The sequence below is a fragment of the Saccopteryx leptura genome, chromosome 2 (assembly GCF_036850995.1).
Source record: "Saccopteryx leptura isolate mSacLep1 chromosome 2, mSacLep1_pri_phased_curated, whole genome shotgun sequence".
NCBI classification, from domain to species: domain Eukaryota; kingdom Metazoa; phylum Chordata; class Mammalia; order Chiroptera; family Emballonuridae; genus Saccopteryx; species Saccopteryx leptura.
This window is the reverse complement of record NC_089504.1, coordinates 329,092,893-329,102,841: the sequence shown is the minus strand read 5'-3', so window position 1 is coordinate 329,102,841 and position 9,949 is coordinate 329,092,893. Positions and strand designations below refer to the sequence as shown.

The following is a 9,949-nucleotide window of genomic DNA, read 5'->3' as shown; positions in this document are numbered from 1 at the left end:
TGACTTTATTAGAAAAATTAATAACAGCATAGAAATGTTAAAAATATAAAGGTTATCGCTAAAAGAACAGTAATACAATTTATAGCTTCCACGTCAGCCGGAGTAGGGAGAATGAAAATAAAATAACCATCTGAAGACAGCTTGAAAAAAATAAAAGAGAAAAACAAAAATAAAGTGGTAGACACAATATACTAGTAATCATAAAAAAAAAAGTTAGCAGACTAAATTTATCTGTTAAAGAACAGACTATCAGTTTGGATTTTTTTTTTAAATCCAGCTACATGTTGCTTATAAGTGACAGAGAAATTTTGAAATAAAGAGAATAAGAAAATGTTAGGCAAATATTAAAGGAGAGCAATACTAATGTGAGACAAAATTTAAGACAAAAAGAAAATTAAGAGAAATGAAGAGGCACAATACATCATGATTAAAGCATACACACATACTCGACCAAAGAGATATAATAATCATAAACTTCTATACATTTAAATATCCTGACGCATACTATATAAAGTAAAAGTGGAATAAAAACTAGGAGATATTGACAAATAACCAATCACAGAAGAGTTTGGTACAGCTACCAGAAACAAATAGATCAGGCAATAAGAATATAGATATTTGAACTATGTAATTAAAAGATTGATATAACAGATATATCTGTAACTCTGTTCTCAATAAGTATGAAATATTCATTTTTTTCAGGCACACAAAACACATTATTAATACTGACTATGCACCAGGTCACAAAGGTAGTATTGATATATTGTATTAAAGACAACAAAAAAGTAGTTTCTAAATGCCTTTAGAAAGGAAAAAATGCTCCTGAATAACATAAATTTTAAAAATTTACAATAGAAATACTTAGAAGCAAATGACAATGGCTAAACATCATGTAAAACCTGTGGGACATGATTAAAATTGTACTAAAGGAAAAATTTAGCTTTTAATGTACTTATCAAACCAAGAAAAATTAAAAGCAAATGCGTTCCTTGTTAATTCAAGAAGCTAGGAAAAGAAAATCAGGGTAGAATAAAGAAAATGATAAAGATGACAGCAGAAATTAACAAAATGGAGAAAATATTAGGTATCAAACCAAAACTTGACTCTAAAAATTAAAAAAATAGACAACCCTCAAACAAGGGTAAAAGATATAATAAAGACTTGAAATAATTTTTAAAAAACTGTACGACTTCAAGACAATGATGATGTGGACAATTTTCCATAAAAACACAAATTCTGAAAACTGACTGAAAAAGAAATTAAAAACTTGAATAAACCAAGAACATTTTTAAATACAATAGGTAGTCAAAATTTTCCCCTTCCCAAAGAAACCAAGCCCAGTTACAGAAGCAATTTTTAGAAAACCCTCAAGAGATAGATAATTCCCATTTCACACAGCTATTTCAGAGAATCGAGGTGTGGGGTGAGGGCTGGGAATTGGCCTCATTTGGTAAGGCTGGTGTGATCTTGCTTCCAAAACTGTACAAAGACAGTATTAAAAGAAAAATTGTATTTCAAATTTATTTGTTAAATGGTTTTTAAAAATACTAAATAGAATAATGACAAATTCATTCCAGCAGTATATAAAATATACAATGACCAAATAGAGCTAAACCAGGAATGTAAAGGCAGCTCACTATAAGGAAATCTGTTTATATACTTCAACATATTAGCAGCAGCTGTGACGATGGGCTCCTGCCGGGGCTAGTTCTAGAGCACGGAGAAGGTGGACTTTATAGTTCCCCGCCCCGCCGAGTGGCGGGGCCCACTAGGCTTCTGGGCATCCCCGGTCTCAAGTAGGCCTTGTCTGCCGGCAAGGGCGCACCAAAGCCGGGAGGCGCCATGTCGCTGGTTGCTTACGCCAGCAGCGAGGAGAGTGAGCCGGATGAGGGTGAGCCGGAGGAGGAGGCGGCGCCGGCACCTACATCTGGGCCCACCTTAGGGAGCTTGTTCGCCTCTCTCCCTGCACCCAAGGGTCAGGCCTTGTTGCCTCCGCCCCTTCAGGTGCTGGCCCCAGCCTTTCCTCCGCCGCTGTTGCTGCCCCCACCCAGCGTAGACCCACGGCTCCAGCCTCCTCCCCCCTTGCCCTTTGGTCTGCGAGGCTTCCCCCCACCTCCAGGCGTGAGTCCGGCTGAAGCTGCGGGAGTTGGGGAGGGGCTGGGGCTGTCCTCGGCCCTGGCCCTCGGCCCTGGCATCAGTCTACCCGCCCCTGGCGGTGGTGGCGGGCCCTCCCTGGGCCTCCCCAAGCCAAAGAAGAGGACAGAGCCCGTGAAGATTGCGGCGCCAGAGCTGCATAAGGGGGATTCAGATTCCGAGGAAGATGAACCCACAAAGAAGAAAACTGTCCTTCAGGAATCTGGCCAGGGGACTGGTTTATCCGCCTTGCTTCCCCAACCTAAAAATCTGACTGTGAAAGAGACTAACAGGTTACTCCTGCCCCATGCCTTCTCTCAGAAACCCTCGGATGGCTCCTCTGACACTAAGCCCTCCAGACAGGCTTCTAAGACCAAGCAAGCCCTCTTCTCTTGCCCCTGTTGTGGGCACGACAACCACCACTCCGTCGCCCTCTGCCATCAAAGCTGCTGCCAAGAGTGCTGCCCTGCAGGTGACCAAGCAGATCACGCAGGAGGAGGATGACAGTGATGAGGAAGTAGCCCCTGAGAACTTTTTCTCCCTCCCCGACAAGGCTGAGCCACCTGGAGTTGAGCCATACCCTTACCCCATTCCCACTGTCCCTGAAGATCTGCCTCCAGGCACAGAGCCAGAGCCAGCCTTCCAGGATGATGCAGCTAATGCGCCCCTTGAATTCAAGATGGCAGCAGGCTCAAGTGAGGCTCCTTGGATGCCTAAGCCTGGGGATGACTACAGCTACAGTCAGTTCTCCACATATGGCGAAGCCAATGCTGCTGGTGCTTATTATCAGGATCATTACAGTGGCGGCTACTATCCTGCACAGGACCCAGCCCTGGTTGGCCCCCAGGAAATTGCATCAGATGCCTCCTTCATTGATGATGAAGCATTTAAGCGGCTGCAGGGCAAGAGGAACCGAGGGAGAGAGGAGATCAATTTTGTGGAGATCAAAGGTTATGGACCAGCTCAATGGGGCCCAGCAGTGGATGACCAAGTCATTGACAGAAGAGAAAACCATGAAGTCATTCAGCAAAAAAGAAAGGTGAGCAGCCAACAGGCCAGCAGCAGCGGAAACACCAGATCACGCACGTATCTGATTCATCAGGCTAAGGAGCGGGAGCTAAAGAACACCTGGTCGGAGAACAAGCTCAGCCGCCGGCAGACCCAAGCCAAGTATGGGTTCTAGGGTTGTGGACCTGACTGCACATCCCAGGATCTCCTGCAGCCCCACTGGCCCAGTCCCCAGCTTCGCCTCTGGGACCCCAGCTGTTCTAAGCCCAGGATCTCTTTTCCTGAGGACCCAGCCCTCGCCTCTCTGAGAATGAACATATTTGATAGATTTTTTCTTACAAAAGTTAGAAAACTCAGCTCCTTTCTGTCCTGGAGCTAGCAGAAAACTCGAGTGATGCCTCAGAAGGGGCTCTGAGTTTTTGGATGGGAATTTGCATCCTGTTGGGTGTAATGAAATGTTGAACCCCTCCCTCCACTTTTTTTTTTTTTAAACCAGGGATGTCTGTTGAAATAAAACATTCAGTCTGACAAAAAAACAAAAAAAAACAAAAACATATTAGCAGATTAAAGATAAAATATTATATACTCATATCAAAAAGATGCAAAAATATTTAATAAAATTTAACATCCATTCCTGATATTTTTAAAAAAAGAAAACTCTTAATAAATAGCATGTAATTCCTAACAACCTAATAAAGCATACATACCAAAAATTTCCAGTAAATGTGATACTTGATGAAATTTCAGCTTCCTCTTCAAATCAAATCAGGAAAAAAAACAAGGGTGCTTGCTAATGGCAGCGCTTTTCAAAATTGGACTGATGTGCAGTGAATGAGAGTGAGAGGGAAAGAGGAAGAGAGAAATATGGAGAGAACTAGAAAGGAAGCTATCGTTATAAATTTATCATTTATTTTCAAATGATATGCTTATCCACACAGCAAAATACAGGTGCTCGTTGAGTGAATGAATGAATGAAATGCAGTTTACACAGGATCAGGGAGAAACAGACAGGAGAACTTCTGGGTCCCTGAAAACTCAGGGTTGTGGGAGACCGGCTGACCTGTTCTTCAGATCACACAGCTATGCACCTCAGAAGTCGGGAAAAGCCTTTTTGTTAGAGATTTTGCATTTATTTTGGTTTTCAAACGTTTCATCAAAATATTGTTTATCTTGGTAACTGAGGTTTTTGGTGCCCCCTTAAATTCTGCGAGTGCCTCCTTCTCCTCACAGGAGCACTGGCCTTGCAGAGGTTGACAAGTTCTCCCACATTGACGAAATGATGCAGTTCCCCCAAGAGGAGATCTCAAGCCTCAGGGCTGAAAGGCACCCAATCTATTAAGGGACTCCCTGCTTCAATGCTTCCCACACATGTCGTTGCTGTCTTTCAGTGAGACAAGAGGCTGACAGGCTTCCTGTCTGAGCCTGAGGAGGTGGGAGGTGGGAGGTGAAGTTACCTCTGGGAGCCTCTTTTCACACCAAAGGCAAGGGGACTGGGTTCTTTCAACAGCTGGGGCAAGTCCTGTTTGCTGTTCAGCTGAGCAGCCTTCAGTTTCAGAAGGACCCAGTCCTCCCCAGGGGCCACAGCCCGCAGGGCTACCGGCCTACCACCTTCTGAAAAACAGCTTCACTCACACAGATCCACAGACTCCCCGACTCTCCTGCTTCCTCTCCAATCCTAGCCCAGGGAACTGACATTCAGGGAGCCCCTACTTATGCTAGATAAGCAGGCACTGTGTCTTGGAAGTTAAGAGCAGCCTCAGTTCAAATTCCATCTCTGCCACTTACTAGCTGTGTGACCTTGGGAACATTATGCTGAGTTTTGCTGAGCTTCTGTTTCTTTGAAAAGGAGACCAGAGCACCTGCTTCCAGGGTTTGTGAGAGGATTAAATAGAGATAATGCCCACAGATAAAGTGCTTGGCACGGTGCCTGCCGCATGCTGGGTTCTCTGTGAATGGTGGCTATTGCCATCAACAAACACATCATTAACAGCATTAAATAAAGATACAAGCCATCAATGTGGGCAGGAAACAAAAGGGACGATTGTTTTGCTGTGAACAGGAGGGTTTATGGAAGAGGCAGTGCTGGAATCAGACCTGGGAGGATGAGAGGATCTCAGTAGAAAGAGAGGGGCGGGAAGGACATTCTAGGCTGAGTAAACTGGTTTTCATGTTGGACCTTGAAGAGCAGTGTGAAGTGGGTGGGAAGCCTAGGAAAGTGGAGGGACACAGGTGAGTAGTTACACAAGTGGCTGAGGGTCAAGTGAAGGGCTTAGTAGGCCATGCAACAGAGCAAGGTGTGTAGCAAGGAGCCATTGCCCTTTATGAAGGAATACAGGGGGGGTAAGATAACTTGATGACCATTTGGAGGACTCTCTGATCCTGGAGGCCAATTTCTCTCTACTTCTCAGTCATAGCTCTGTTTCTCCTGTGAGTTTCCAGAAGGCAGAGACTGGTCAGATCCATTGCCTGGGTCCCCAGTGCCCAGTATGTACCCCAGCTCGGTGGTCAGCTAAGGAATGGGGTCTGTCTATAGATGGCTCAAAACTCCTCTTTCTTTACCCCTCTCTCCCCACAAAGATAAATCTGAATCAAATGCAAAAAGGAAGAAAGTCTGCCCTCTAAGAAAGAAGTGGCAGGTCTGGTTAATTGGATTTCAGGACAGCTACTCAATAGATTGAGTAGCTTCTCCTTCCTGTTGGACAATTGGCTTCTGCTCTTTAAACCCTCTCTCCTGTGTAGAAGTGTGATGGTTAATTTTACGTATCAACTTGACTGGGCCATGGGGAGCCCAGAGGTGTGGTCAAACATTATTCCGGATGTGCCTGTGAGGGTGCTTTTGGGTGAAATGTACATTTAAATCAGGAGACTGAGCTGAACCAATTGCCTTCCTCCATGTGGGTGGGCCTCATCCAATTGGTAGAGCCTGAATAGGACAGAAAGGCTGAGCCTCCCTGGAGGAAGTGAGAAATCCTCCTGCCTGATTGCCTTAAAACTTGGGATATTCTTTCTGCCTTTAGATTTCAGCTGAAGTATTGGCTCTCCTGACTCTTAGGCCCACAGACTCAGACTGGAACTAAACCGTCAGCACTCCTGGGGCCCCAGCTTGCCAGCCTTCATAAACACAGGAGCCAACTCCTTTTAATTATTATGATTATTTTTATATTTATTATTATTATTTAAATTTTTATATATATACATTCTCATGGTTCTGTTTCTCTGGACACCCTGAAAAATACATATGCAGTCAGGCACAGGGCTACTGCCCAGGCCTGCAAGGACGGGGGAGGGCAGCCTGGGCTCCTCACGCCCTCAAGTGTAAAGGAAATACTCTCTTTCTCTTGTTCTCTAGGCCCACTCTCCCTACAGTCAGCTTTTCCTTGCATTGTAGCAATACAATTAAGATTTGAGTTTGAGTCTTAGAGGATAAAATGGGCAGCGTGACATTCCTGGCCTTGGGTCTGAGGCTTTTCAGGCCTAAGTGGCTTAGAAGAAGCCGCCAACAGGGTGCAACCAGTTCACTTGAATTATGCATCAAGATTTGGGTATCAAATCTCAGCTGCTTTAGAAAGAGTTACCTTGCTTCTGTGCAGATGCTATTTTTCTAAATAATGTAACAATTATCTCACATCTACAGCATGCAATATGACTGCAACATCCTCCTCCCACTAGCAAGTTGGAATAATGATTCTGCCCACCCCCTTAAAACTGGCCAGGTTGGGACTGTTCCAACCAGTCGCGTTTGGCAGAAGTGATGCTATGTAACTTCTGAGGCTTCTACCTAGTTCACACTGTTTTGGGATTGCTCATTCTAGAGAAGCCAGCCATCATACTATAAGGAACACAAACTAGCCCATACAGACCACATGGAGAGGAAATGCACTCCGCAGCCAACAGCTAGCAGACATCACCAGACATGTGAGTGAATGAGCCTTTAGTTGACCTTGGGAATCTTAAGAATGAAGTTCTGGGCCCTCCAACAATAATACCATCTGATGGCACTCTGATATCACTATCTTTGCATCATGGAAAAGATAAAAGAAGAAGGAAGGAAGGAAGGGAAGGAAGGAAGGAAGGAAGGAAGGGAGGGAGGGAGGGAGGGAGGGAGGGAGGGAGGAAGGAAGGAAGGAAGGAAGGAAGGAAGGAAGGAAGGAAGGAAGGAAGGAAGGAAGGAAGGAAGGAAGGAAGGAAGAATTTCAGCCCAAAGGAGACTGTTCTTTGCCTTCCTAAAGGGCACTCACCCTGTGTGACAAATGTGTCCCTGTCTGCCCTAATAAGAAGATCAGCTTGGTCAGGCAGCAGCTCTAGGATTGTCAGAAAAGTCTTTGTGTTCTAATGATCATCCTTAAAATACACAAAACCAAGCAGGCCTCAATGCTGACAGCCTGGTCTGGAGAGCTCAGTGGATGGTTTGCGCACAGAACAAGCCAGACACCAAGCCCAAAGCCCATGAGGGAAAGAAGATAATTGTTGGAACCCTAAAACAAGGACCAGTACAAGAGGATTACAGCGGATTGGAAGCCAAGTCATTCAGGGGCATGAGTCAAGGGCAGGTGGCAGGTGCAGGAGCACTGGGTCTGAGAGGAGTGAGCCTGGCAGGCGGCAGGCAGCACCTCTGCCCACACCTCCAGCAGCCCTGCTTTCACTGGCACATGCCATGCTGGTGAAGAAGCACTTACCATGGGGCAAATGGCAAGAGCTGTTGTTAATTATCATTTGATGTGTGACACAGGTCTCACAGAGCACCAGGGGGAGTTTAATTTTTTTTCATTTCTTTTTTTTTTAGAAAATTAAATTTAACAGGGTGACATTGATCAATGAGTACATAGGTTTCAGGTGCACATATCTATAGCATTTGAACTGTTGATTATGTTGTATACTCATCACCCAAAACCAAATCATTTTCCATCACCTTGTATTTGTCCCTCTTTACACCCTTCCCCCAACCCCTCCCCATCTCCCTCCCTTATATCCCCCTCCCCCTGGTAACCACTTCACTTTCATCTATGTCCATGAGTCTCAGTTTTATATCCCACTTATGTGTGAAATCATACAGTTCTTAGCTTTTTTTAATTTACTTGTTTCACTCAGTATAATGTTCTTCAGGTCCATCCATGTTGTTGTAAATGTCACTGTATCATCATTTCTTAGAGCTGAGTAGTATTCCGTTGTATATATGTACCACATCTTCTTTATCCAGTCATCTATCAAGGGATACTTTAGTTGTCTCCATGTCTTGGCCACTGTGAATAATGCTGTGATAACATAAGGGTGCATGTGTCTTTATGTACCAATGTTTTGAGCTTTGGGGGTAGATGCCCAGTAGAGGGATTGCTGGGTCATATGGTAATTCTATTCTTAATTTTTTGAGGAACCAACATACTTTCTTCAATAATGAATGTACTACTTTATATTCCCACCAACAGTGAATGAGGGTTTCTTTTTCTTTGCAGCCTCTCCAACACTTACTACCTGTCTTGTTGATAATACCCAATCTAACAGATGTGAGGTGGTATTGCATTATTGTTTTGATTTGCATTTCTCAAATAATTAGTGCAAATGAACATTTTTTCACATACCTGTTGGCCATTTGTATGTTCTCTTGAGAAGAGTGTTTGCTCAGGTCTTCTCCCCATTTTTTAATTGGATTGTTTGCTTGTTTGTTGCTGAGCTTTGTGAGTTCTTTATATATTTTGGATATTAACCCCTTATCAAAGCTGTTCTTTGCAAATATCATCTTCCATTTAGTTGGCTGCCTATTTGTTTTGTTGTCAGTTTCTTTTGCTGTGCAGAACTTTCTTAACTTGATATAGTCTCATTCATTAATTTTGCCTTTACCTCCCTTGCCTTTGGGGTCAAATTCATAGATTGTTCTCTACAGCCAAGGTCCATGAGCTTAGTACCTGTGTTTTCTTCTATATAATTTTCAGTTTCATGTCTTATATTAAGGTCAATTTGTTGAAATTTCAAGGAAAGAGATCAGGAGTATCTCTCATGCTGCCATTACAGTGACAACATCCAAGACTGGATAGTATTTAAAATCTTTGGTTTAAGCCCCATCTCCTTAGCTGTCTGAATCAAGCAACATAAGTTATTTGTCTCTATGGACCAATGTCTCCACATTAAATTTAATTTCTAAAGTAAAAAAAAAAAGAGCTAGCATTTACTGAGTATTTACTATAAGCCAGACTCTTAGTTAAGCACTTCCATGAGTCTTTGATCCCCATAACAATCTTACAAGGTGAAGACTGTAATCATCCCAACTTTTCAGATGAAGAAACAAACCACATCAGCTGGATTCCATGTCCACAGACAGTCTGATGTTAGCACTCTGTAATAAAACTGGGGTCTTCTTTTACAAGAGCTATGCATGGTTTTTGACAACTAACATGGAAAATTCCTTCTACATCCCCAAATGGAACTATGAAGCAGTTGGCCTGCAGAAACTGTTTCATCTTCCCCTACTCAGTTAAACCTAAACTAGTCTTCTTGAAAATACCAAGGTTGTTTCTGTCTCAGGACCTTTGCACTGGCTATTCCTCCTGCATGAAACTTTGTTCCCCAGATCTTCATAAACACAGCTCCTTCATAGCATTCAGATTATTCCAGTGTCACCACTAAAAGTACTCAAAGTTCTAGTATCACTACTTCCCTCTGAGTACATGAGCACAATCACTCTACATCTCCCTACTAGGATTATTTTATTTGTTTATTGTTTTCTGTGTCTACCATTAGAATATAACCCCACTAGGGGTGAGACTTTGTTCATATTTGTGTTTCTAGCTCCTAGAGGAAGGCACTCCATTAATAT

General features: G+C 43.4%; 1 pseudogene; it reads left to right on the top strand.

Annotated features, from left to right (window-relative positions):
- Positions 1-1,817: 1,817 nt before the first annotated feature.
- On the top strand, positions 1,818-3,664 carry LOC136393618 (proline-rich protein PRCC pseudogene; annotated as a pseudogene).
- The last annotated feature ends 6,285 nt before the right edge of the window (positions 3,665-9,949 follow it).